The 26,749-nt window shown below is 45.1% G+C and overlaps 1 long non-coding RNA gene across 1 annotated transcript in view; it reads right to left on the bottom strand.

Annotated features, from left to right (window-relative positions):
- LOC117611990 (uncharacterized) overlaps nucleotides 1–26,749 on the bottom strand; it is a 53,880-nt gene that overhangs the window by 26,092 nt on the left and 1,039 nt on the right. The gene's annotated exons all lie outside the window — the stretch shown is intronic.

A 26,749-nucleotide genomic window follows, 5' to 3' on the forward strand; every position in this document is an offset into this window, starting at 1 on the left:
AATGACATTTATATTACTCCTTATTGAAATGATGAGTTTTTATAGTAAAGGGGGATTTTTTATTTTACACGACGAGTATATGCGTCAACCGCAGCGAAATGGATTGACGTGTATATGCGTCGAATGCAGTTAACTGGTTAAAGAACGACATTTGTACAGTGAATGGCTTTTTTTAAAAACGGAACACATACGAGTTAACCGGAAGAACGCGTAGCATTAACGATGACAATAGTTCTCCTTTCCAGGTCATTGTTCCGTCGTCTTTTCTTTTCAAAGGTTTTGATATATGAAAAAAATAGCTCGTTAGAATCTGCCGCTGTACTTTTTTCACATTTTCTTTTTCTAGGTAACGCAAAAGCGCCGAGTCAATTCGACGACTTCGACACCCAGTATAGGAGAGGGGTGCAGCACGGAAGGGGGGAACGTTATCTACCGGGTCCCAGGCTGACGGGGTTCGCCCTTCGGGAATAACGCGGAGATAAGCACCCCCGTAGCCCACTCTCGCCCACACCCCATAGTCGTCCACCGCCTAGCAGAGATGCAAAGAGATCTTGATACGGGCTACATCGAAGCCCTCTTGCTCTTCTCCTCTCTTTTCATCTCGAGCGTCGGTATCCTTGCAGATACGGCCACCCCTGGCCTACGGGAGCTCCCCGGTAACTTATGAGTCAGATTTATCTCACCGACTGGTGACTGATCGTCCCCCCACGAATTTCCAAACTTCCAGCTTCGAACTGTGCCCCCCTACAAAGAATCAGGGGGTAGAAATTTTGTGGCAAGATGCCTACCTTCGACCACGGACTATTAAATCGTAGACGAATTCTTTTTTCAACCCTTGAAATGTTCCAAATTATCAGCTTCCAACCCTTTGTATTGAAATTGATCCTATCCTTACCTACAAGCATTCTGGATGTCCTCGTTCGTTTCAGATGCTCGAACAGACGCTGCTGCGTTTCCGCGAACGCGATTATTCTTCCTGCTACGAAGGCGGCCACCGCTGACTGAAACTAATGGCACAGAACGGAGAAATCGGTTCATCGGTTTCGCCGATGCTGTAAGTTTGTCGTGTTGAATCATGTGTCGATGACGTTTTCGCAAGCTTGGATACTTTTTTTTTTTTATATTCGAACAGGGAGAAATCGAAGGAAAGCAAAACGTGGACAAATTGTACAGGGAATGTTGCAGTAGGGAGAACGTATTCTCGCTGAAACGCAACAAGATTCGATGCTAATCGCGAGTGGTAAACAGGTGAATTTATTTTGGAAACGGATCGCAAGAATCGTCGAGGAGTCCATCCGGATTTCGACGAGTGGATCCGTTTTTGTTTTCGTAACAGCCGGTGCGTATCTGTGGTCGGTCACCGGCAAACGAGCGTAAAACTCGATACCGAGGACAATAGAGTACGGTGCGTGCCGCATTTCGGCGGCACCGCCTCTGTCGCGTACCCGTGTAAGTGTACATCATTTGTGCGCAACAGTGGTTTCGATCGTGCATTATAGGGCGTAGAAGGCAACTCGGTTCTACGTCGGCCCCGTTGCACGCATGAATCAGGTTAATCAAGTGGAACTGTCTGCCGGTTATTGCAAAGGGCGCGGAAAGACAGACTGGCTGCCTGAGCGACGGACAGCACCTACGCGATAGCGTGCAGGTGGCACGATTACTTCTTCTGTTATTTCCTACGAATACCACGATAAAAGTGTCTACCATTTTACCCTTCTTAGTTCAGATTTATAATTTTTCATTTTTCAAAGTATTTTCAAGTGTTCGAGTATTCTTCAACCCTAGGGTCAAAACCAGTCAAATTACCCTGTGTACCAAAGAATCTCATGAAGTTTAGATATCTTTAGGGGAAGCGTCGAACTCGAACTAAATTCCCTCCCCTATTTGGTACGAGGCTAGTGTTTACCATTCAAATTGTACAAAGACGATGTTACGGGCTTCGATACCCTCGTTGAAGTCGATCACTTTCGACGCTTAAAACGACTATCACAAATGAATCACGAATTCTGGGAAACTTGTCGATACGTACAGTTTCATGGGAGAACGTCATCTGCGTTACAATTCTCTTGTCCATGAAGAAGTCTACGAGATCTCTCATTTAGCCTCGTACGAGTGTTGTACACGCGGGGAAGCAGGAAAATTACCGCAGACTGTCGATACTTGCGAATGAAGACAGATGGTGGAGCGAGAGGGTGTGTCGAGGGTGGCGGGCAAGGGCTATTCGGCGTGTGCCGGCTCGGTCAGAGAAAGCAGGGCGAAGAAGAGGGTCTTTAAAGGAGAAGAAAGAAGAAGCAGAGCCGTCGGCCACCAGATGACAGAGCCATGACCTAGGAAATCCCACGAAAAGAAAGAGGAATGGTAGGGGAAGAGGCATACGTCGGACGAGGCACTGAAAAATTGATGTTCCCGCTTCGGTTCCACCCCCGAGAAACGCGGGGGTGGTGGCTGGTGGTAGAAGAAGAGAGTAACGTAGGTGATGGTGAAACACGATGACTGGCGATCCGTTTTTTCCAGATCAGGGCGGCGAAACTTCAAGGACCTTCACGAAGGCCAGAAACACTCGCTTGGCCCCCTAATTATCACTACGGGGGTTCCCCTTTCGGGCGTAGGGCCTCTTCTGGTACAAAACTGCACGGCAGGGGTCCCGCGTGGGGCCCCCTTTAACCTCCTTCCTCCCCTTACTCCTTTCCTCCCTGCACGATCGACCCACAAAAATATCTTTCTCTCTTTCTCACCGCCCGCAACCGTTCTTCCAGCGTTTACTAATATTTTCGTTGCCGTGGAGCCGCGCGGCCGGCAAGTGCAACTCTCCGAGGAGAGGCTGTTGCGATAATTGAGAGCGCGTTGCTCGTTGATATCGAAGGGAATCAAAGGAACGAGTCAATTGATTGTTCGCTCGACTGTGGAATTGTGCCCTGGAATCGAGTGCGCCCACTTGTTGGCACCGACTACTTTATTAAGGATCGAAATCAGCTGACTTTGCCGGGCGAACTCGCGTAAAAGAGATTGCTAAGGACGAAAAGTTTGAGCTATTTTTATAAATCGTTGATTAACTCAAAATCACGAGTTAATTGTAATTGGAATCTAATCGAGAAACCATCCGCTTGATCCAATTTCCTTGCAAATCTACGATTAACGTCGATCGTTTCCTCTATCCAATCCCAAACACGTAGGAACACATCCTGAAAACGCACTGCCGGCTACGAAGGGTGGAAGTAAGCGAAGGGCCATCGACAAACACGGTAAGACCATTCCTGCGGCCTCGTAGCAACCCTACGCAGACCAGGAATGCCGTCCTGTCCCGTGCACGCATCCACCACCGAGCCACCCCCGATCCGACACTTGGCCAGCTCGCGGCAGTTACACGCTTCTCCTCGGTTCTTCGTGCTTAGGGGTGGTCCGTGTTCGCTTAGGGTGGTTAGCTTGATCGTTGATGTTTTGCCCTCGTGTAGAGAGGAGCACGGAAAACATAGGAGGAAGAGAACCTTATACGATTGAAGCACAGAAAAGGAGAGAGAGAGAGAGAGAGAGAATGATAGGGGTTGAAATGTAGTAGAAAGAGGAGGGAAATATCGAAGGAAGGAGAAGAGACGAGCATACTTCGTGTTTCCCACGTGCTGTTCGGTGCAAACGTCGTGCATCGCGTGCACACCTATACGTGCAACCGTCACTCTGAAAAGGGAATGGGATTAGTCAGGGGGTTGGCTACAATAGGGAGGAAGAGTAGAGGGTGGTGGTGATGGTGGTGGTGGTGGATCCGTGGATGATTGCAGGGACGACCGCGTGACGGTAACTACTGGGGCTTGCCATGACGGACAGCCCCCGACGGCACACGGCTGCACACTACGGTCACGCGCCTGTCTCTTTGGAAAACTTTTCCTCCCCGTTCCATCTTCTTCCGCCGCACGGGATAACCACCTACTGTCGTGCGATCGTTTTCTGACGTGACACCTTACACGCTCGATGCTATTTGCTTGCATGTCGTTAGGGAGGATCTGCTTGTAGGCAGTTCGGATTTATGGTTCAGGCAGATTACCGCATTTGTTCGTAACCACCCACGGAAAAACGAGGCTCTGCAATTGGCACTCGAGAATCATATTAACTTGTCAGAAATACAGGTATTTTGGTGGTTAATTTTCCTGTTAAAAATATTTAACTTCGTAGACAGGCTATGCGTACAGAACGAACGCGTGAACGTCGAACCAGAATCAATGAATAAACTGTCAATTATTATCAATTATCGCATCTACATCGAAGCTGGACCTTGATTTGGACCGATCGGATCGTTTCATTTTACGAAAGGTATATTTCATGGAACAATAATGATCGCCGTGGGACGTGATGCATGATTCTCGCGCGATTACGAACGAATGATAGATAATAGATTTACCCCCTGCGAAGATTTCATCATCACCATCATCATCATCATCGGTCCATCGGTACCGTACGTCTAACACCTTCCCGGTGGACTACCTCACAATGCGATAAATTGAATTTCCCGTAACACGATAATGTTATCGTTATTCGCGCGTAAGGATGACGAATGACGCTATTGGCCGCTCCGGGGCCCACTAACATCGTTTTGTCCGAATATTAGCAGAAGTTTATCCATCCTTTTCCGCGCACCTGCTCGCGGCTTCGTTAGATGATTTATAGAAAGTAACGCGAACGATACAGAGAATTTTCTTCGTCGACCGTTCGATAATTCATTTATTCTTCTATCTAATGGTTCGTAATGTCAATGAATGGAAGACGACACAGTTTCTCGTCGAGTTCTCGGTCATCGATCGGTGAATTCGGGACTAATGTACGCAAATTACCAGCGACCTTGACTGCACTACTGGAAGAGTGCAATTCCGACGGAATTAGCTTCGATGAAGAGGCAAACACGTTTCTTCTTATTTCGTACGGTTCAACGGACGAAGGAGTCGAAGACCGACATTTACTCCTATCAATCTTACGATGCAATATGCAATATGCTATCGTAAATTACTTTCAGAGTTTCTTTCTGCCGACCTTTGCTTTCTCGATGAATTTCCTGCTTTCGCATAATCGTTCCTTCTGTAACTTCCAAACAAAGTTTTCGGATCACTTGGTACCTTCACGAAAACTGAATCCTTACTTTTACTTTTAATTTCAAAAATTCATACAATAATTACACAACCTGGTAATGATACTTGTTCGATAGTTTACATTTGAAAATTTCTACATATTCTTAAAGCGTCGCTTCGAGTTTCGAAATTGATTTGAAAACCGATACTAATTTACTGAAATTATAATCGACCTTGGTCGGATCGAAGGATCAATTCCAGTGTAATCGTTGTCGAAGAAGCACCTAGACCCCTTTCGTGTATACCGGTGCGTATATAAGAAGAAGCCGAAGTTCCTTGCCGATCCCCGTGGAATCTTAATGGGGAAGCAACGAACCAAGCTGGAGGCAGGGACGTACAAGAACTCCCGTCCTTAACCACCTTTAACAAATTGCGCCAGCCAATCGTTGACCGACAGAGGATGTGTCTAAAGTCTTGTACCGTTTTTGCATGTACAACTCGACGTATTTGCGAACACTTTCGCGACGACGATAAATTTGTTACAAGACTGGCACGTGTATGGGTGCCTTGAAAAAAAAAGAAAAAATAATAAGACTTATTATCATTTATTAACAAACGAGGAGGAGAGACGATCGTTTTCGGGACGAATCGTTGCGTTTCACGCGAGAAGCAGGCAATTCGATTTGCACCTTATGGATCCGGGCTGAACCGATGGACCTCTAAAAAATTTACCACCGATGGCCACGTGTGCGCGTTTGTGCACACGCGTGGAAAACACACGTGTCCGGGCGTGATGCACGCACGCACATTTCCAGTAGGTAATCAGACGTGCGGCAGGGGTGCGTTAACCTTTCGATCGCAGATTGCCAGATTGCAAACACGCAAAAATAAATCTGCCCGTGCAATTTTTACATCGTCGACGCTGGTACCGAAAATCGACTACGAATACGAGAATTATTCGAGCGTGCGGAACGGAATACGATATATGTATACCATCGGGGCTGAAAACGGTCCAGTTTTACATTCAGAGAATTAGAAATTATTTCGAATTATTCCAAATATTTCATTTGTTACGTTCGAGCCTGAAAATATGATTGCATTTGTATATTGGTACATGGAACATTGGAATTAGGTATTCGAGGGAGGTCCGTGGACGTCGTAATTGCGGCTACGATTTACCACGTACCGTGGAACATCTTTTCTGGTGCCGACGTATCAGGCGGGGCATCGAACATCCTTCCGCGCGATTCTCAAACATCGGAATCTCGAAGAAGAGAGAGAAGCCTAAAGAATTCCCTTAATCAAAGAACTACCCTTAATCCATCAACAGTACTAAATTTGGAAACCCGAATAAAGGTTGAAAGACATTTCGTATAAAAGAATCTAGAAACCCAAGGCGCGAAGAAAGAAGGTCAGTCCGTGCAATTGCATAGACGATTTAACGCGTGCAGTTGAAAGAACTAGCGCGGGTTAGGTCGGTGCGATAAGTAGGATGCAGCAGTAGTAGTTGGGTGGTTGCAGTCGGTGGATGGAGAGAGAGAGAGAGAGAGAGAGAGAGAGAGAGAGAGAGAGGCCGGATACGCAAAAGAGAAGCGTGTGTTGTGGGTTTCCATAGGGTCGTCCGGTGGCGAGTCGGAGGCTGTCCGTGACGAGGGAACGAGAGGGGTATCGAGGAGGGGGTTAGTCGACCAGAAGAGGGGTAAAGAGGGGTGGACCGTGGGGCTTTAATGAACCAATTTAAATGCATGCGATGATCAGTTGGCCTCTGAGCCCTCTTCTTCTTCTTCTGCGGGCTCTTTCGACGACGACCGGCTACCTTTACACACGATAGGCCACGCCACACGACACACGCTGCCTCCTAGGACTCCCTCGCTCCTTCCCTCCCACCCATTTGCTCCTCTATTGCTCTCGACCCACCTTCCTTTCTTTCTTTATTTCTCTCTGTTTCTACACCTGCAAGCTCCATCTCCATTTTTTAATGAAATCGGAATTGCGGCTCGAAAGCGTCCGCTTCAACGGAGACGAAACACGCCCTCTTTTTCTACGGACGCTGATCGCGAGAGAAGAGACGCGGCATTTTGAAGCGGTGGCCCGCAGCGACAAGCTCCGGAATGGTATTAACCGATAAGTGAGATCGTACCGCGAGAGATTTCTGGGAATCGGGTCTCGGCATTTTCTCAGCCGATCTCTCGCGCGCGGTTTCCTTTTTACACTTCGATGACCAGTAATAATTGACCGTATTTGGGTAAGAATCAGCTTGTTCGCGAACCGTATATTCACGTAAACAATCACGATGTCGGTCCATTTCAATCCCCAAATTCGCTTCGCTTTTTCATTCAATTAAATATTTTCATTCACTCCGCTGGTAATTAAAGAGTTATTTGAAAGTCTCGAAGTGCGCGGCGAGTTTTTGATGAGAGCGGACGGTTGATTCTCTATCCGAGTCGCAAACGTCACCCTGCAGAGTTTATGCGGGATATTTAAGAATGAACGAGAACGAGAGAAAGAAAACGAACGAAAGGAAATGAAAGGAGCGAGGGCTGTAGGGTAGAGGCTGTACACCTGTCCGTGTGTCCCATGCGAGGCCAATGATTGCAACGACAAGACGTCTTGACACCCTATAAAAAAGAAAGATACGCGTCACCGTGCCACGACCCCCTACGACGAATCGGCACCCACGTTCGCGTTTGTCATCGACACCGCTTTCGAACTGACGCGGTTTATTGGTGATTAATGTCGTCGAACCCTTGTAATAATATTAGCTCGCTAAGTAAATTAAAAATCTTTCCTATCGCGACTCGAAACCGTATTGGAAAAATTAATACATCAAATTTTCTTTCAACGCATTGATAGTTGTGGGAAGTCAATTATGTATATGTAATTGAATAATCAAAGAAAATAAACCTGAAGTCAATTTATATTAATTACACAAGGTAGCAAATGGAAAGCTTAAATTGAAAAATGAAACGAGAACATGCACGGTCGTTTACTTTGTAGCATTAAACGTGTTAATACTTTCTGAAATTTTATTTTTTTACCGAAACAAGTAGGTACCACTTTGTCAGGTTTACAGCAAACGACGACACTCGATGTTCCAGTAATTAGGTCAAAAATACGATCAGCATTAAGAACGAGAGAGCATCTCTTGATGACCCAGTTTCATCAAACAGCAGGACATCGAAGAAATGTTCTTCGCTTGATAATATTTCAGGGAAGATGAAAACAGAAGGCGGCTTCGTTTATCGCCATGTCTCGCCACGAATCGAGGTTCGCGTAAAAATCCGTAAACACACGTAGAGGATCGCTCGTCATCGTCAGGGGGCTGTCGAAGCGACGTGTTTTGTCGATAATCAACGTCTATCGAACGCGTAATCGAGTGCAAGCACGCCCACGTTCCTCCGCCTCCGCTTCGGCTTCCTCGCCACTTTCATTTCGAGCGAGCGAAAACGCTTCCATGAAAATTCGTTTCCTCGACATCGTCGACTCGTCGTTTCCGTACTTACGTCGCTGCCCTTTCGCTCTACCCTGTTGATTACTTTCGTTCCTTCGTCTCACCCTCTCCGACCGTTTCTTTCTCCTTCCTCCTTCGCTGATCGAGATCATACCGTGACAGGGAAATAGAGCGTGGAGTAAAAAACGTCGCTGGCAGGTTGACGAGACGATATTCTCGTCTTGAAAATCACGAATCAACGACAAATAATAAAATGAAATGTATAGAACTGGAATTTGTATAGACGTTCAGTTAAAATTCATTAGGAGACTCTCCCTTGACGATAGTCCGGAAGAAAAAGTTGAATGGAACATTTTCCGACGAGAAGTTCTTTCGAGGTTACAAAAACTTTCAGTTCTTGGAGTTGGATAAGAGAGAACGAGAGGGATAGAAATGTGAAGCAGAAAAATCGCGTAAACTGGCAATGATTTATGTCATCGGGTTTCACCTTTCATTTACAAGCCCGTGGACCGTAAACTATGTAATTAGCGGGAAAAATGCCGGAGTCTTGTATAGATCGTTGTTCGGGTGGCCGCGGAACGGGGGCTACTCGAAGGAGAGCGGGACGCGTGAGCGAGAGAAAGAAAGTGAGGGGGCATTTTTCGCCCGGTGGCTCACGGCCTGGAGCGAGCATCGCCTCCTGCAAAGTCACGGCAGTGAAATTTAGTGCCCCGCCACTAAATTTCTCAGGTATTCCAATATATTCCGCGGTGCGTATCTACCTGTTCCGCGCCTCCTCTCTCTTTTACCCTCGCCACTCGTCGCGGGATCCCTTCGTCGCGTCGGTCCTTCTCGCACAACCGGAGCCAACCCCTCGGCTCCCTATTTCCATTTCTCTCTGTTTCTGTTTTACTCTCCGTTTCACGCGGACGTGCGCTCCGCGCCGAGGGAGCCGGGATAAAGCGAGACGGAGGGAACGCGTTCACGTGAGACGAACGTTTGTTGCACACGCTCGACTTTAAAAGAAAAGGCACGAGATGAGGATGGGCGTTCCCACCGGAGTTATTAATGGCTTTGACTTCGTTGCTATGGATATCCATAAGTCTTTGGCCTGCGAGAAAAAGGGAGAAAGAGAGATCGGGTCGAGGGTGGGCGAGAAGGAGACAGGACGAGGGAGAAAGACGAGACCGCCGCCACGGTCTTCTTCTTCTCGTGGACCTCGGCACCGCTGCCGGACTGAAGGACGTGAAACACGAGAAAAAGGCAGAAAAGAAAGACGAGAACGGGCAGACGGGGGAGGTTGTGGTACTCGCGGTTATCGTGAATTTGTCAATTTTTCCCATGATCCATCCGAAATTTCGATTCAACGATTCATGGTTCAAGTTTTTCAACTCGCACCACGAACGTTCTGCCGTTAATCAGTTTCACCGGCTAATTACGAGCGATCGGGGATGATGATAAAACCGGCGCGGCGAGCAATAGGGAATCCATTTTCCGTGGTTACGCAAATAGAAGAGCGCTACGTGGCGGTCGTGCGGAGCTTGAAATCGAAGAAATCGATAAGAGGTGGTCCACGGTGGACGGCGTTAGATATATGGAAGGGAAGGAAGGATCTTTACGAACCGAGGAGAATCGAGAACCCGTTCTCGAAGACGATCGAGACGAGTTTCCTGGTCGCGGATCAAGCGAGTGTGTGTATTCGAGAAAACGGGATTGCTCGTAACGCCTACTTCGCGGTGTAACCACGTGTTACCGATCGAGACACGAAGAGCGAGTGTGTGTAAACATGTAATAGCAGAAATAACGTTCGCGAGTAGATGCCTGAAGATACCCGGGCTCCTTTTTATATTACCCCCGAAGAACTATCGGTGGGACGCTACGTGGAACGATTTCACGTGTGAGTAGTCGCGTTGATCGTGCGAAGAAAGAAAGCGAAACGTGAGCAAACGTAATAGCAGAAACGCACTGCTGTAAGAATTCAGCTTCACCTCTTTCGCCGACGACTATCGTATCAAAGCGATCGGGATAAATCGATCTAATAAATGTAAACAGTGCATAATTCATCGAGGAACGAAGCTGATGATTCGACTTTCGAGTGGTCAAAGAATTTCTTATATTCTAAGCTAACAGGTTTATCTCGATCCTGATCTACCTTAAGATAGCTGAACTAGAAGAAAGATAGACTGAAACGTCGAAAGCAGTGCAGTGGTCGAACATCGATGAAATTCCACGATATCCAAAATAAGAGCTCGATTTAAACAGTCCGGTAAATCGATCAGCTATTTATCAACAGCATCCTCTTCGCGAATACAGGGAAATCAATCGACACAGAATTCTATATCATCGATCTCTTCGGGAAGAAACGATTCTTTCCTCTCGGAATTCCGCTAGATTTCCATTCTTTTAAGGGTAAGAAAGAAAAGTTCTCGAGACAAGTGAAACGCTGCCAGAGTGTTATCGGCGAGACGAGACGCCATTAGGGAATCCTTTGAAAAGGTGGCGATAATAAAAAGAACCGTTCCTTCCGGCGTACTGTAATAATGAGGACGAAAGTTCGGCCGTGTCGTTTCGCATGGAAGAAAAGAAATTTAAGAAGAAGAAGAAGAAGAAGAAGAAGAAGAATAAGGAGAAGGGAGAAACTGGAAGGAAACGGTTCCTTGTTCCTGGATTAAGGACATTATGGTCCACGGGCTTTTTAAAAGGGACGAGAAGTTTCATAGCTTATCGGACCGTTAGAATCTCGTTCCGTGCGTCGCTGCGATTCTTCTTCGTTCACGGAATAAAAACGCGATTTTCTTCGACGAACGGACGGCATTCGTGTTTCGAAACCCTCACAATTTCTATCCGACTTGGAAACTCTCCTACGGGAAACGTGGCGGAGATCGGAGTCGTTCGATCCACGAAGAGACTCAATTATCGAGCGCGGAATCTGGAACAACCATGGGAGTGGCAACGAATGCTCCGAGAAGAATCATCGTTCAGGGTTTCCAAGCGTTAAGGTTTGTATCAACCGTGCGTCGCCGACTCTTCGGACGGATCCTCGATCCTAAGTAACCTAGATAGAGCATCACCGACTCTCCGGACACGATATAAATCCTTCTATACCTTTCGGTATCGCGGTCACGAGTTGTTGTTTGAAAGAATGCATCGAAATTTGAAAGATGGAGAGTGAGGAAGGTGCAAAGAGTGAAGAAATCTCAAGACGATGAAGAAGAAGTAAGCGAAAGAGAGATAGCTCGCGGTCGAGAGTTTTGGCGTAATGAAAGAAAAAGAGAAAGAAAAAGAAAAAAGGAGCAGCAAATTGACCGCTGCCAGCGGGAAGCCGAACGCGACGGGGAGTCCTCTTTGCCCAAAAAATCTTCCGTCCTTCTCCCTTCCGATTCTTCGCTTCGAGCACCTTTATATACCCGTCTCTTTCCCACCGCAAACCGAGCACACCTTTTCTCTCGTTCTTCTCGTCGCTCATCTCCGAAGCGAGACAAATGAGCGGCATCCGTCTGCGTCACCTGTCCGTCAGCCCGTTCGTAACTTTTGACTCGAGGCAAATCGACGAGAGGGAGAAAGAAACGAAAACCGACTTTTTATCGTTGGTACGTCGTCGGTGACCCGTGGACGTAACGCAGCGTGCATGACTACCAGTACACCGACTGACTTTTGCTCATTGCCAGCTGTCCTTCCGCGATCGTGTCTGTTTCCAAGTTTTCGATAAAGTAATAGAACGTATCCAACGAGTAATACCGTTCAAATGTACATATTCAATTATTGAATTCATTTTTGAAGGAAATTATACAATGGAACGATTCCAAAATATACATAGAAAAAACTATAACATAATAGATAAAAGAATCTACCTGCAACAATCAATGAAAAGGGCTTCGCGTTATCAGATCGTTCTTCAAAGGAACTAACGCAACACAATGGATCTAGTGCACAAAATGCAGAGAAGAGAAAAGTATCAAGGGAGATAGATAAAAATTCTAGCCGTGACAATCGTTGAGAAAGGGACTGGTATTAGTATCATAGAAATAGAATTCGCGTTATCGGATAGGGTACGTTTCCATGGCGTGGATCGGGCGATGGAAAAGGCAGGAAAGTCAGGCGTCGGGTAACTGCAACTCCGTTGCATATTGCGCCCGTCACTTCTGCATAAGTCGATTACGTCTCGCGGGATCACGATCGGGAATATTTTTGCGTCGAGCCCCGTCGTGGCAGCGTGAAAAACTTTTCAACCAGCCAGCCGAGTATCCTGACCGAACGTTCGTTATCTACCAGGTGTATCTTTCAATATACGCGCGAACCGTGTTGTAATATATTTTACAAGTGTTACTTCCTCGAAACGTTCGATAAGGTAACAAAAGTGTTCAACGTTTATCAGGGTTATCTTGGACGAGACCAACCAGAAGCGTAATGAGAAATTATATACATCGACGCTTACCCGGGGATAACCCTTGTCTATTCAGATAAAAGGAATCGTCCATCGAAGTTTATCGAACGTTGTCGTTGCGTTAATGTAGAATTAATTAAATCGAATCCACCGATGGCGTCAATAAAGAATGTAATCTTATCGTGGATGCCAGAGGTTTGCGAGTTCCTGAGATTGTTACGACGCTACCGTAGCTGCTTGTACGACAGTCTCGTTCACAAGGATTCATTAAGATAACGAGATATTTTTCCTTCGTTCGGCATAAAACGACACTCGACCCAAGCATCGACGATTAACGTGACGCGTTTTGTAGTATCTCTAACGAACGGAATGCCAGGTGACGATTCGTCGTCGAGAAATTGTATTGGGTGGTCGACGAACCTCTTTCCCCTTTCAAAGTGTATAATTTTGTGTCTGTTCTCGATGGAAAAAGAATCACTGGAGTTTTTGCTATTGGTTCAAACTCGAGTTTCAAAGTTATTTTGATTATTATTCGAAATGAAAAATTTTTGGAGACCATGAAAATTGATGATAATTCAATCATTCTCCGAGACTCGTTAATCCATCCCTATCTATAGCTACAACTTCCTTCGCTCGGTCTGATAATCGAAAACCTTACGGTAGTTGGTAATTATTCTCCATAAAAGTACGACACGGTTTTTAATCGTTCCGATGGCAATTTATTAGCTGAACGACGCGCGGTGATTTACGAGAATTTCTGCGACGAAACGTGTGATATTCTGTATGCAATGTATTCACGGTGAAACTCACGCCTAAGGTACACGCATAAATCCTGCCCACGTGATCGTCGAACCAGGATACATTTAAAGCATCCGAATAAGACGAGAAGGTTTCAGATGGTCTCAGAGATTAGGATCGGAACGACTCCTTAGGTGTGTCGTCCCACTCGTTTTGAAACGCATCCGGAATTCATGGTAGCTCCTGTCCACGTGCGTCAAGGTCCCGTGAAAAAGTTGTTCGAATGTCGTCCGTGATCGCGGTGCCATTTCTTCGCAAGCTTAAGTTCAAAATCAAAAGTAATAACGCTCGTAATGCAATAAGAGAACTATTAGCTTATCCCGATCAACGAAAGTGAACATGTACAGGAATGCAGCTTGTCGCGAATGTATAGAACAATACGTACGATGCAATGGGAGAAAGAAAGAAAAAAAAAAAAGGTTCGATCCGGGTAGTCGCCGCGGGAAAATGTTTCATGCAGAAAACAAATTGGTCACGATCATTAACGCCCTCCTCGTTTCGAGTACCGAGTCTTTGGCAGTTACAAAGCGATATTTTATATGGCCGTGCATATACGTACGTGCCGCGTTTTGAGATAGATTAAATAACGTTTAATGCACTTGTTGCCATCTCGTTGGAATAATTAAAGCGGTATGCCGGTTAGGCACGTTTCCTGGGGAAAATAAATCGATGATTTGTCGTCGGAACGAACCGTTTTTCAGATTCGTTTATTCCACATTTCTAAGCAGGAAAAATTGCCCGGGACAAAGGCTGTAGGTTAATTAAACGTTCCTGAAGGAAAATTAACTAGGTCAGGAAAATGGTGTTAGTCTAAAATACGAATTGCCTTACCGCGCGTTTTCTCCTCCGCATCCATTGTGTCTATCGAATATTTACTCTGACTACCACGGTTGTTTACGTTAAACTAAATAATTCACTGTGCCGATATACGCGTTCGAAATTTTACTCCGTAGGAACAATTGAAAATTGTAGGCACGAACATTTCCGAAGCGGTATAAATCGTTCAGGATTATTAATAACTTGCTGCCCACCCTCGCCGTAGTACCCAGCATCGTTCTCCAACGTTCGGAAGCGAAGCTTTTGGCAGGTACAAAGCCACGTTTTATGCGGTTACATATGGCTCGTTTCGAATGTATTAAATAACGTTGAACGTTATAATATCGTTGAAATAATTAAAGCGATACGGTAGACCGGTATGCAGGAGAAAAATAAATCGGGTCCCACCATTTTCAAGCTATTCAAACGGCCGCGATGTGTAAACCCAACAGATGCGTCGCTTTTTAGTTATTAAATAAATTAACACCACTAACGATCGATCGAATTGCCATTGTTTCGTTGCGCGTTACACGCGCAATTATTTATCTAAAGAAAAAGTCCTTTCGTTGCTGATCGATGTTGACAACGCTCGTTGATATCCATCGATGTAACACGCATTATCTTTCTCTTGATTAATCGATTAAAATCTCGTTCACGCGACTGGACGTATAAGTATTACATTTACAGCTACTAATGAATGCAGCTCGCGGAAGCTTCGCAGCCCTTCTGATATTTCAATTAAAAGCACCCTCTGTTCGCTACAAAGTCGGAAAAGCGGAGTTTCTTGCGCCGGTAACCCGTGAAAAATCATCCATCCGTCCGTCGCGCGTTTTTACACGCACGCGATTAACATAATTACGGCAACGACGTATGTATCTGGAAGCGTACCATGCGGAAAACAAATTGAACACGATCCATTATCGCCCTCTACGATCACCGAGAACGATGTTCGCCATGTTCGTCGACACGCACGTCTACATATGCTCCACAAAAGACTACCAATGCGAATTGTGCTCAAGTTTCGCCTTGGCTATGATAGTTTCAACGTGGATGGTAAGCGGACAGGGAAAGAAGTAAAAATGGAGGAGATTCTGAAAACTTCTAGTGTTCGATCAAAATGGTGAACCATTGGAAGTATAATTACAGGTAGGGCAGGTCCTGAGATTTCGGTGGTCCGAAAAAGGGCCCCTTCACCTCAAAAAAGTAGCTCAAATAAAATTTATAAAATTAACATTAAAGCTTGAATAACTAATTTAAATTTGCATTTACATCAATTAATATTCAAGTAAAAATTACTCTTCTTGAATTCTTAGACGCAAAATCGTCTTATGGGGGCTCTGGATCTTGGGGGGCTGCCTAGACCCAGGACCGGCTCTGATTAGTGGATATCGTTACAATGTCTAAACGATAACGTCGAGTTGTAACCGAGATACATACATTAATTCAATCGAGAAGAGATAGAATCGAGGAAAAAAGGGACGGTATCGATGAAAGATAAGATCGGATAATTACACACTCATAGTCGAGTTGTAACGCGCACGACAACGGGCTTCGAGAAACGGCGAATGTTTGAGATCGCCGAGATCAGTGTCACTGCACCGTTCGATCAGATTTTTACGCGTTCTCCAACCCATCCGCGTTTTTTCTCCCATCTTTCATAGCTGCATTTCGAAGCTGCCTTCTAATTTCCTCCGACGCATTCCCCGTGTAATCTCGTCAGCATATTTCCCCGGCATCGTTCAAATATCAACGAATCCCGCGAACGAAAAAGCAGAAAGGATTTTTCAGATATCCCTGGAAAATCAACATATCTCCGCTGGAAGAATCAACCGTGGCTCGGCTCTTATTACAATTTCGCGAAATTTTAAATTAACCCGTTCAATCAAAGGGAAATTCAGTAAATATTTCATGGTTTTTTTTTATCATCGAGGTGGTTTGGTGACTATGTTGCAAATCAACGCGATGGTCCGAAGCAAGGATAATATTTAACAGCATTTATCAAATTTATGCAATACCGGAAATCGACCTTTTGCCAAACGGAAGAGATGATCAAACAACGATGCTTATTTATTTAAAAAAAATAAAAAAAAAAGGAAGATAGAATGTACAAGAGGTTCTCGTACAAGTAGGATAAAATTTTTAATAGTTTCTTATGAACTCTGTCGTAAAATATCACCGGTGTAATATAATCAAGGATGGTTTCCGTGTCTCGATTCTAATCGAATCAGCCGCGGCATCTGACGACGATCGTGCCTCGAAATCGGCTGCGCGTCGGGATGACAGAACATCGTCTACTAATTTTTTGGCAATTAACGAATACCGGATAAAGATGAGCGCTGAATTCGAGATTCCATCGGATGGTCGGCGAGTCGCAAGGGATATCGCGATATCTCGTGGCATCCTCGGGTAGCCGTGTCTCGTCGCTTTTACCTTTCGAACTCGGTGGTCCGACCTGCGGCTAACGATTATCATTATCGCCTCGCCGCCTTTAACTTTCCGAACGACCGTCTTACGCAATCCTTGAAATTGGCGTTGAAGGAAGAGAAAGAGAAAAAGTGAAGCGAGGTTCGCTGGAAGAACAACAGGAAGAAGAGCACAAAGAATCTCGAGGATGTCCTTCGAGAACCGAAGAATCTGAAGGAGTTTGAATTCTGAATAATTGCAAATTATCTTCACTGTCGCGGTGAAAGTGTCGATTGCTTCTCTTACGATTTTCTTGATAACTAAATATTGTTTTGAAAATAAAAGTTTTTCAAATAAATCATCCGAGGGACGAGATGCAAGGGTTGCAAGGTATTTGCTTTCCTCGACGGCGCGAGCTTCGTCATCGTGGCAACTGACGATCCCCGGCTTTCGAAGCTTCGGTTACGACGAAAGATCGAGAGCGTTTTGATCGTTCGACATAGCCTTCCCTTGGATACCTTTTATTTCTCTGTCCGTTGACTCCCTTCTTCGCGTTCCTGCGTGCCGTACGTGCGTACAAATTCGATTTCATGCGATTCCATTGCGATCGACTGCCACCTATAAACTCTTTTCGACTCGATCCACCTTCTACCGTCTCGAGTATCGAAGAAAAAGAATCAGACAATTAAGCAAGCTACGGTAGCGGTTGCCAGTTTCGACTTGGATCGGGCAGTTTCTTTTTATTCCTTTCGAGAACGGAGGTGCGACACGTTTTCGATGGGACAGACGGAATCTTTCGAACGAACTGTTTCAGTTTAACCCCGACGAAAGGTTCTTCGCGAACGGATCGATTCCTTACCGGTTAACAGGCTGCTTCTGTATCTAATTCGAAAGTTAAATTGTACTGTCCAAACGAACGAAGTCGAGATCGTTCCGGGCAACAGAACGATCGTTGTACATCGACACGAAAACTGGGCTGCGAACATTTCATTAACAGAGAAAAAACAATTGCGGTTGGAAAGACTTTCGATCACTTTCAGAAATGTAATATTTTTTCGAATTGGTGGAATGATGTGAATTTCGAAAACTGCAATTCGAATATCCGCTGCCGAAAATTGAATTCTGCTCGCGAAAAGATTCTTCCTCTTTCTCCGCGGCATCCCTTAGCGTCTTTTGCCTTTGCCCTCGTCATCCTCCTCCTCCTCTTCGTATTCTCGTGGCTGGAGCTTCGAAGCTTTTAAATTCCAGCCGCGAAGCCGGGATATCCGTTTTTTCGAGATTGAAATCCGCGCGGAGCCGGCCGCATCCTCTCTGTCGCGTATTCTTCTTCTACTTTTCGCTTCGCTCACGGCTTTGCGCCGCTTTTTCATCCTCGCGTCGCGCGTCCTTTGAAATCCCGTCCGGTGCGAAACACCTTAGCCCCCGCGGTGATTTTACTTGGAAAACAATGGACAATCTTTCCCTCGGCGCGAAAATGCCAAAGTGTATTTTCTCTTTCATCTCGTCTGGGCATTTATTCACTTTTTTCTGCCAATCGATATTCTAATATCTTCTTGGATCACGATGCAAACTTTATTTATCGATTCCTTTTTTGCTCGTGGAACATAACCGCGTCTACTTGCACCTGTTTTCTCAGACGGTCCGTTTCTACACGAGACCCGCTGATCCGCTTTCTGCGAGCTATCCACCGTTTGTACGCTGCTGTTTATCATCAAAGTTTCTTTTTCAATAGCGTACTTGCTATTTCTTTCAAATTTATATTAAATTCGAAGCGCCAATCAAAGTGACCACCGTGATAGTGGACGTGTTAAAAGTTTCAGGGAAGAAATAGGGATGCAAAGCATCGTAGGCCTTTACCGATGGAACCGGGTAAAAACAGAAGGAGAATCGCGAGAAAAAGGGGAATGCAAAGAAGGAAGAAGCGCGTCAGGAAGGAAGGAAGGAAGGAAGGAAGGAAGGAAGGAAGGAAGGGATCCTGGAAGGCGGATTCACCGCAGGAACGCAGGTAGTAGCAGGGTACGGTAGGACGATTTCTACGTGGCCCATCCCTCCGTTCATTTTCTTCTCTTTCTTCCACCACGTACCACCTCATCCTCTCCACCCTTCTGGTTTTCGTGCCGAACGAAAGCCGAGGTAAAGCCGGAGCCGAACGAAACGAAACACGGTTCTCTCTTATTCGCTCCACCTCCTACCTCTCTTGCATATATACACACACTCGGCAGCCGCTCTTCCTCGCGGAACAGAGTCTCTCTCCTCTCCTTCGTGACATCTTCGTTTCTCTTGGCCGATTTCTCGCTCGTTCCCTCTCGCATCAACCCTCGAAACAGAGCGGCGCGGCGTAGCGCGGCGAGGCAAAGCTGCCTTTCCTCTTCTTCTAATTCTATCTCGTTGCTCGTTCGGCCTCTCTCTTTCCCTCAGCCTCGTTCGTTCGCGTTCTCCTATCATCTTTGTCTCGCTTCTCCCATCCCTGCGTATCCTTCTCCCTTCCACCCTCATGTTTCATCCTCTCCGTCGCTCTTTATCCGCTGCTCGCTCTCTCGCTCGAACAACCTATCAACTCGGTGGGTAGACGCGAGGTCCGGACGACGATTCCTCTCTCTCTCTCATCCCATCGACCGACCGTTCTTACACCGATATAGTCCGCGGCCTGGCTCCGCTGTGTTCGTGGACGGGAACACGGGTCGTTCTCTACCGGGTGTACCTCCGAAAACATCCAGGCAACCTCGTGAAAGACGAACGGTCTCGGAACCAGTACGTCTGACCATCGATGGATCTTCTACTTCCTTTTTTTTTTTCTCTCTCTCCACTCCCGTCTTTCCAGGCTCCCAGTTGAAAAATACCAGATAAATCGGTAGGTTAATTGGTTTCTTGGACGGTAGCGTAATCGATCGTACGATTATTCGCCACGGCCCCGGGGATTTATAATGCAGGAAGCTGAATTTTTATTTACACAAGAGGATTGCGCGCTTTCGAATAAGCAACCGGCCAACTATCCCCTATTTACAGCAAATTCGATCTCTGCTACGCGTTTCATCGTCGAACACCGTGAAAGAGTAATGGGTCGATGTATAAAGGACGAACGGTGGCAACGTTTTTGCGTGTACCCCCGTTCGCGTTGCTTCGTCGTCGGTTGCAATTTAAATTACGCCCGGTCGGACCCTATTTTCCATTTCGGATTTAAAATACCGTACAATACGCGTCTGGTTACGAGCCGCGTGTTTGATAACAAAGGACCGTGTAATGTCGAATAGTGCGGAACCGCTGATAACAGGTGTTCAGCCGGTGGTAGCCTTCGGTGCTAGCACGAAACCGCGTTTCATGGAATATTAGATTTCCCGTAAATCGTGTATCACAACGCCGTTGGGTTAGTTAATTTTCGAATTTTTATCAAACAATTTAACGATTCGAGTGGAAAAGCGTGAACGAGTAATTATCGTATCACGGGTACAAAGCAGACGCGACGATGTCTGAGAATGGAAACATCATGGTCGTTTCTTTCTCCCACATAGACCGGGAGAATTATTCGCCGTTAATTGTTTCGGATTCTAGAACGTCGAAGGGTGAAGTCAGCATCGCGGGAATAACTGAGAATGTGAAATCATGGTTGCACGTGCGAGAACGCGGAGAGGTGAACACCGTGCGATGAGATTCCGCTAATCACCGCACCGTCAGTTTCAAGTACGAGAAAAAGGATCTTTCTAATCGCAACGTCCTGCCGATGGTAGGATCCAAGAAGGACTCGAGTCATCGTTACCACGTACCCGACTCGTAGTAAGAGGAATAGGATCCAACGGGTGTACGATTTTCATAAATAAACGAATTTCATTGATTATCAAAATAGCCGATCAAAATGTATCATTCAACGAGTTGATTGCTGCAGTGATAATTAACATCAGAATTACCGAACCAGTCAAAATCACTGGTTTCAAGTTTCTTATTTTGAATTACAAATTTTATCGAAGCATTTTTCTTGAAATTTATATTAGCTATTGTCGAGATAACGAATAGATGTATATATTTAATTATTTTCAATCTTAAAATAAGCGGCAATCAAACGTCGGTAGTTCTAATATTATATATTTAACACAAAACCATTTAAATATCAATTATTTGATTTCCATTAAATCGTATCGAAGAGAAAGAGACAAGTAAATATTGCAAAGTCTCTTCGACAAACATCGCAGTCAGAGATGAAAAATTTTCTATATCGCAAACTATTATCGTTGCTTTAACTGTATTCAACGGGCGCGCTTTTTCAATCGTGCCGCCGGCTGTTGAGTGCATTTTGTTCGCAAATCGGAATGGAATAGTGGGCGAGAGAAGGGTGGCGATAGACAAGGAGGGCGAAAAAATTGCTACAGTTGCACGAAATTTCATATTTTTCCCGCCCTGTCCGCGATGGACGATAATTCAGAAACAGAATGGCGGATCGTACGATAACGCGAACGCGATAACGTTGCAAAAGTGTATTTACAAAACTGTAAACGAAAGTTGTGTTGGAATCGCATGTAATTTGTTAATAAAAAGAAAAATACGATTCTATCCTTCGCAACTTTGCATGTTGCACTATCGAATCTTTCCAGTTTGATCATCTCGTTCGTTCTATCTTTTTTGACAGAGATATTTACGAAGTCGTATATTTGAACAGAAGCCCCAGAAAATCTTTCCTAGCGTCACCGTTCTTTACGCACGTGCGAGTAACGGAGGGCTTTTTCTCTGTGACAAATCAAACAGAACACTAGACCTAAACCATTTATAATTCACATCAGGATGTTGACTAACGCGCAACAAAATAGACAGACAAATATTCTTATAAACTATTGCAAATATAAATGATGTTGAAAAAGAAAATTTTTAAATTTATATTGTATACGTTATAATAAAATGAAGTAACTAACGTTAAGGGAATAAAAGCCAAGAGGAGCAGGTACTTTTGCAAGAAACTACATTTTCCTTAAACATTCAAAGTAGAACGATAAAAATTTTCCCTTAACGATGATGAAAAAAAAAGGTGTGCACGTTTCGTGTACACCCGGTACGTGCGGTGGCACATACAGCCCCGCGGTAGACGAAGCTTTGGGTCGCCGCTAGCTGCGGGCGTCCGGACCTCGCGTCTACCCTCTCATTTACCATTTGGTACCTATAGATAGGTACCTATATATACGCGCAGGTACCTAATGTACGTGTACGCAGACAGAGGCGCGGGAGCCGGCCGGCGAAGACGAGCGTACGGGGCCACTAACATGAAACGCGTAGGTACACGTGAACACACGTATAGGGAATACGGCAGAGAGGACACTGATAGAGAGAAAGAGAGGTGGTGAACGGGCTGAGAGTGCAGGACTTGGTCCGTGTCTCGTTCCTTCTCCTTTTTCTTCGTTTCTCCCTCTGTTCTTCACGCTGGGTGCCTAGGTGGCTCCATGTACTTATTTTTCTACATAACAGCCTCGGAGAGCGAGAGAAGAAAAGCCGCTTGCATACGTGTGCAACGTTGCATCCGTATTTACGTGTATTATACCATGCTCTCTACTTATTTTCTCTCCCTTTCTCTCTTTTTTATCCCGCCTCTCTTTATACAATACCTGACAAAAGTGTAGATGATTTTTATTTGGCAACCTTTGATTTTTAATAACCCCTTATTTTGTAATATATTGAAATACAGAAAGTGAACAAATGTTCCCTATCTAATGTTGCTTAATTCATAATTTTATATAACATTGCATTTACTTGCACTGCAAATTGCATTTCAACCCAAAGAATGCAGCTGCAACGAAACTTCTGGACGGTAATGTAGATGCATACGCATGGTTTTGCGCACAAACAACCGCGAGCAACTTTATTTTTGCGCGTCTTTAACGTAAAGGGCAGAGAGCGGAGAAAAGGTGGAGGTGGCGGCATTGACGTGAACCGGAGGCGGGAAGAGGATCTCAGGACGACGGAAGCTACCAGAGTCCTGCCCTAAAGGGGCATTTTTTCGTCGACTCGAAAAGGAGGGACGAAAGCCGTGGCAAGGTAAACGGGACGAGTAGAAGGAAGGCCAGAGGGAGGATAGAGGCAATGATGAAGAGAGGGTGAAGGTTGGAAAGGGAAGTTTAGAAGGGAGCATCCTCCCTTTCTACACGAAATTGATCAACGTCCTCGGGAAACCGATTAACCGAGACAGACGTCTGCCATGAATTTTATAAATATATATTTCCCTTCGACCAGACCGTTGCCACCTCTTTTCCACCAATTTTTCCAGCATTTCTAACGAAAAGATTTAGAAATTACTGAGATCGGTTGCTTTCACTCTTGAACACTCTGCTATCCATCATTTTTCTAAATGATTTCTTAAACATCCTGTACACAGGAGTCTTTTCAGAATAGCGAACTTCTGTACAAACGTAATTCATGTTTTTCATTAATATCGAACGAGAAGTTTCCGAGTTTCCCGCAGGGGGTTCGCTTAATTTCCCGATCGGGCGTTTTAGATACGACCACCTCTCAATTTATGTTGTTAGAAAATTATGTAACAGGGCACGCGCGGTTTAATCGAACGCTCCTTTCGTACTCGGCCAGGACAATTCAGCCGCGCGCGAACGACAGACTCCCTTTATCTGGAAATTGAAAAGAGTCTCGAAATCGTGGCTCACCGTCCTTCAACCGCGTAATTATAGCCCCTTCATTGAGAAAGATGTTACCGGTAAAGTATCGTTAGACGCGACAATGAATCATTATCGATGCGGCAATTAATCATAATCCACGGGCCTCTGCAATTAATGTCCCCTATGTTCGTAGGGTTGTAATTACACGCAGTCTCCAAGATTTGCGCAAAAAAAAAAGAATACTAACAAAGTTATCTTTTATGTCGTTATGAAAAAAGAAAATTTGTCATCGCGTGGGAGTTCGATCAACTCCGAGTATCGTGTCGTTGTGCAAGTTTAATTTTTACTTGAAATTGTTCCATTAATTCCCGATTCTGCAGTTGGAAACGAACGTCCGTTGTTTTCGAGTACAGATTAATATTTCTATTTTTCATAGGAAAAAGGCGTTGAGAAGAAAAAACAAACGAATCTTTTTGTTTCTTACCTCGAAACGATTTTCTCACGGCATTCACGGCCAGATAATTAAAGCGTGTCTTTGAGGACGGAACGGACGGGAATGGAAATGCACTGAACGTGATTTTCGCGAAACAGTTTGCGGTCTGGGTTAGCTCGGTGGTCTTTTTTAAGTCTCAAATGAGCCGGCAACAGTTTTTTCTTCTTCTTCTTCTTGCTCGTTATTATTTAGAGCATCATTGGTAGACCGACTGTGCGCAACGTTTATTTTTCCAGCAAACGAGTTATTTGTTTATCGATTTCGAAATATCAACAGTCTAATGCAATTCGAAGGCCAGTGGTAATCCCGAAGTGTTAACCAGAGTATTCTAATTTGAACTAGCTGATAATTACCGAACGTCGATGACTTCCGTTTCACCGGCGCTCAACTACGTATCCTCCACCCCCAAACGCCGCGTCCTGGTCACGATGTTACACGGAAATTAGACGCGTTCCGGTTTAACGCTTACACGAAAACGAGCCGAAAAAAAAGCTACTTTAGCCGGCTAAAGTTACACTACCGACAAATTAGTGAAGCAATGGCACGGGTAGACGAGTTAGCTCGAGGGGTTGGTAGGTTTCACGGAAACGCAGACACGGACCACGTGGCTCGGCGTACAGAAAGGCGACGAAGACGGCATATGTCTGACAAGCGCTTAATCATCGAGGAAAATTCTCTGTCGTCGACAGATTAGCCGCGCGTTCGAATCTAACTCTCCAACGCTTCGCGCCGCGTGCTTCGCCACCCTTGTCTCTCCTCGAGCGAACACCGTTCCTTTGCGATCAACTGATCGCACGAGGCTCGTTGGAAAAGTGATGATGCACAAATTAATTCTTTCCACTTTAAGAGCGAAAACGATCATTTTGTGCCACCTGCCTTACTTTCCGAATAACCCCAATAATTTTTCCACCGTTTCCTTCCTATCCGAGTTCCGGCAAACTTGAACGCTTCCAAGAAACGACCACCTAACGGGAGCACCGTTCACGTGCAATTAAGTATCGACTCGCGAGAGAGAATGAAAAAAAAAAAAAAAAAAAAACGAAACCGGGGGATCAAGATGCAAATTGTAGCACATAATGTTCGAGTACCGACGAAATTTCGGTCGCAATTTCGGCCACTTTAAACCCGATTTACAGCGGAAAGAGGCGCGACGAAACGCGTTCAAGATCTTACGTTACATACGGTGATGTAGTGGATACATTAAACCTATATAAAAAATACTGGAGATTATGTAAAATTTTCATTTGTTCCCCAACCTTTCAAAGGCAACGAGAGTTGTACGCTCTATGAGGACGTTTGGTCGTGAAACGAGAAACCGGTAAATCGTGATTATTGCCGCTGTATTAAATATCCGTTAAATAAAATAATGTATTATAATTGGTGTTTACGGTGTCATAGTGGCGGCAGATTTTAATCGCGTTACCGAACCGATAATTGAATACGATAAACGAGTCCGATGAAATCAATAGAGAACAACGCCGTGTGCCAGGTACCTAGTTTCGTTAATCCACGAAGAAACGAGGATGAAATGAAATAAAATTCCTGGGCAAATATGTTTGCGAACGTTTTTACATTAAGTATTTTCGGACAATAAGGATTATCAATACCGTTCGGTAATTCAATTCTGCATTTTCGTTCATCTTCCGTACAGTTTTCATCAGATTCGACGTACAACGGGGATGTTTTGTTTGTAAGTCCGCGAATCGCCGACGAGACCGAAGCAAGATGATAAATCTTCGCGGGGAAACTTTGTGCGCTCACGAGTTTTCGTCGAAAATTTATTCGTTTCGTTATCAGAAAGTTTCGCGTCGGCCTTGAACGTTGATCGCATCCCCTTTGCCCTGATACGCGGGCCAAAACAAATGGGAATAAGAACGCGTTCAGGCTCGGAAATAATTTCTCAAAGTTTCAGATATCACGGTTTCAAACTCGACGATTCAATGGCACGAGATTTCGATAGAGTGAAATGATTTGTAATTAAATATGTAGGATCTCAGTTATAAGAAAATGATAGCAGAAAGCTAAAGATCCTTGATCAGAATACCGCTAGCGATTTGCAATTTCTTTATGAGATATCTGGAAATAGTTTGTTGAAATTGACTGAATTCTTATGACATTCTAGCGTTCAAGGAGAAGCAACGAGAAACAGGGATAAAAAAGAGAGCAGCATCGAAGTATAAAGGGAAATAGGTGGAGGAAGAGGAGGTATAAGAGGTAGAAGAAGAAGAAGAAGAAGACGGGCGTGTGGCGTGCGTTCGTCGTACGGGACGTGTTATTAGCCGGCACCCTCTTTCACGTTGGCCCATCTCCTCGAGCACCGCTCGTCTCATCTCCTTTTTTCTCTGATTTCCTATGCGGGGGCTAGAAACGCGTTTAATTAACATAGCTGGCGTGGCTGCATCCCTCTTCTCTTGGGTGCCGAGCAGACAGTCAGCTTTCACGGGCCATTGCACGCACGATGCACCTATTACAAACTATATTTCTTTCTCCTCCCTTTCCTCTCTATCCGTCTCTCTCATTCCGTCTACGTCCAATATGTACAGTGTGGGTGTGATTTAAACGTTAACAGGAAAATTTGAGGATCGATGACCCGTTGAAAAATACCAGGCGGATGCGTCTTGCACGGTCGTTAAGGATACAAGGTAGATATACGGGCTAGAGCTCATATTTTGTCCGCAAATCGACTCAAATTTATAGCTTTTAAATTATCGCATTTGAATTTCAAATCGCGCGCCATTCGATACGATATTGTATATTGTTACGTAACAAGGATAATTTATTTTGGTATTC

The sequence above is a fragment of the Osmia lignaria genome, chromosome 15 (assembly GCF_051020975.1).
Source record: "Osmia lignaria lignaria isolate PbOS001 chromosome 15, iyOsmLign1, whole genome shotgun sequence".
Classification (NCBI taxonomy): Eukaryota; Metazoa; Arthropoda; class Insecta; order Hymenoptera; family Megachilidae; genus Osmia; species Osmia lignaria.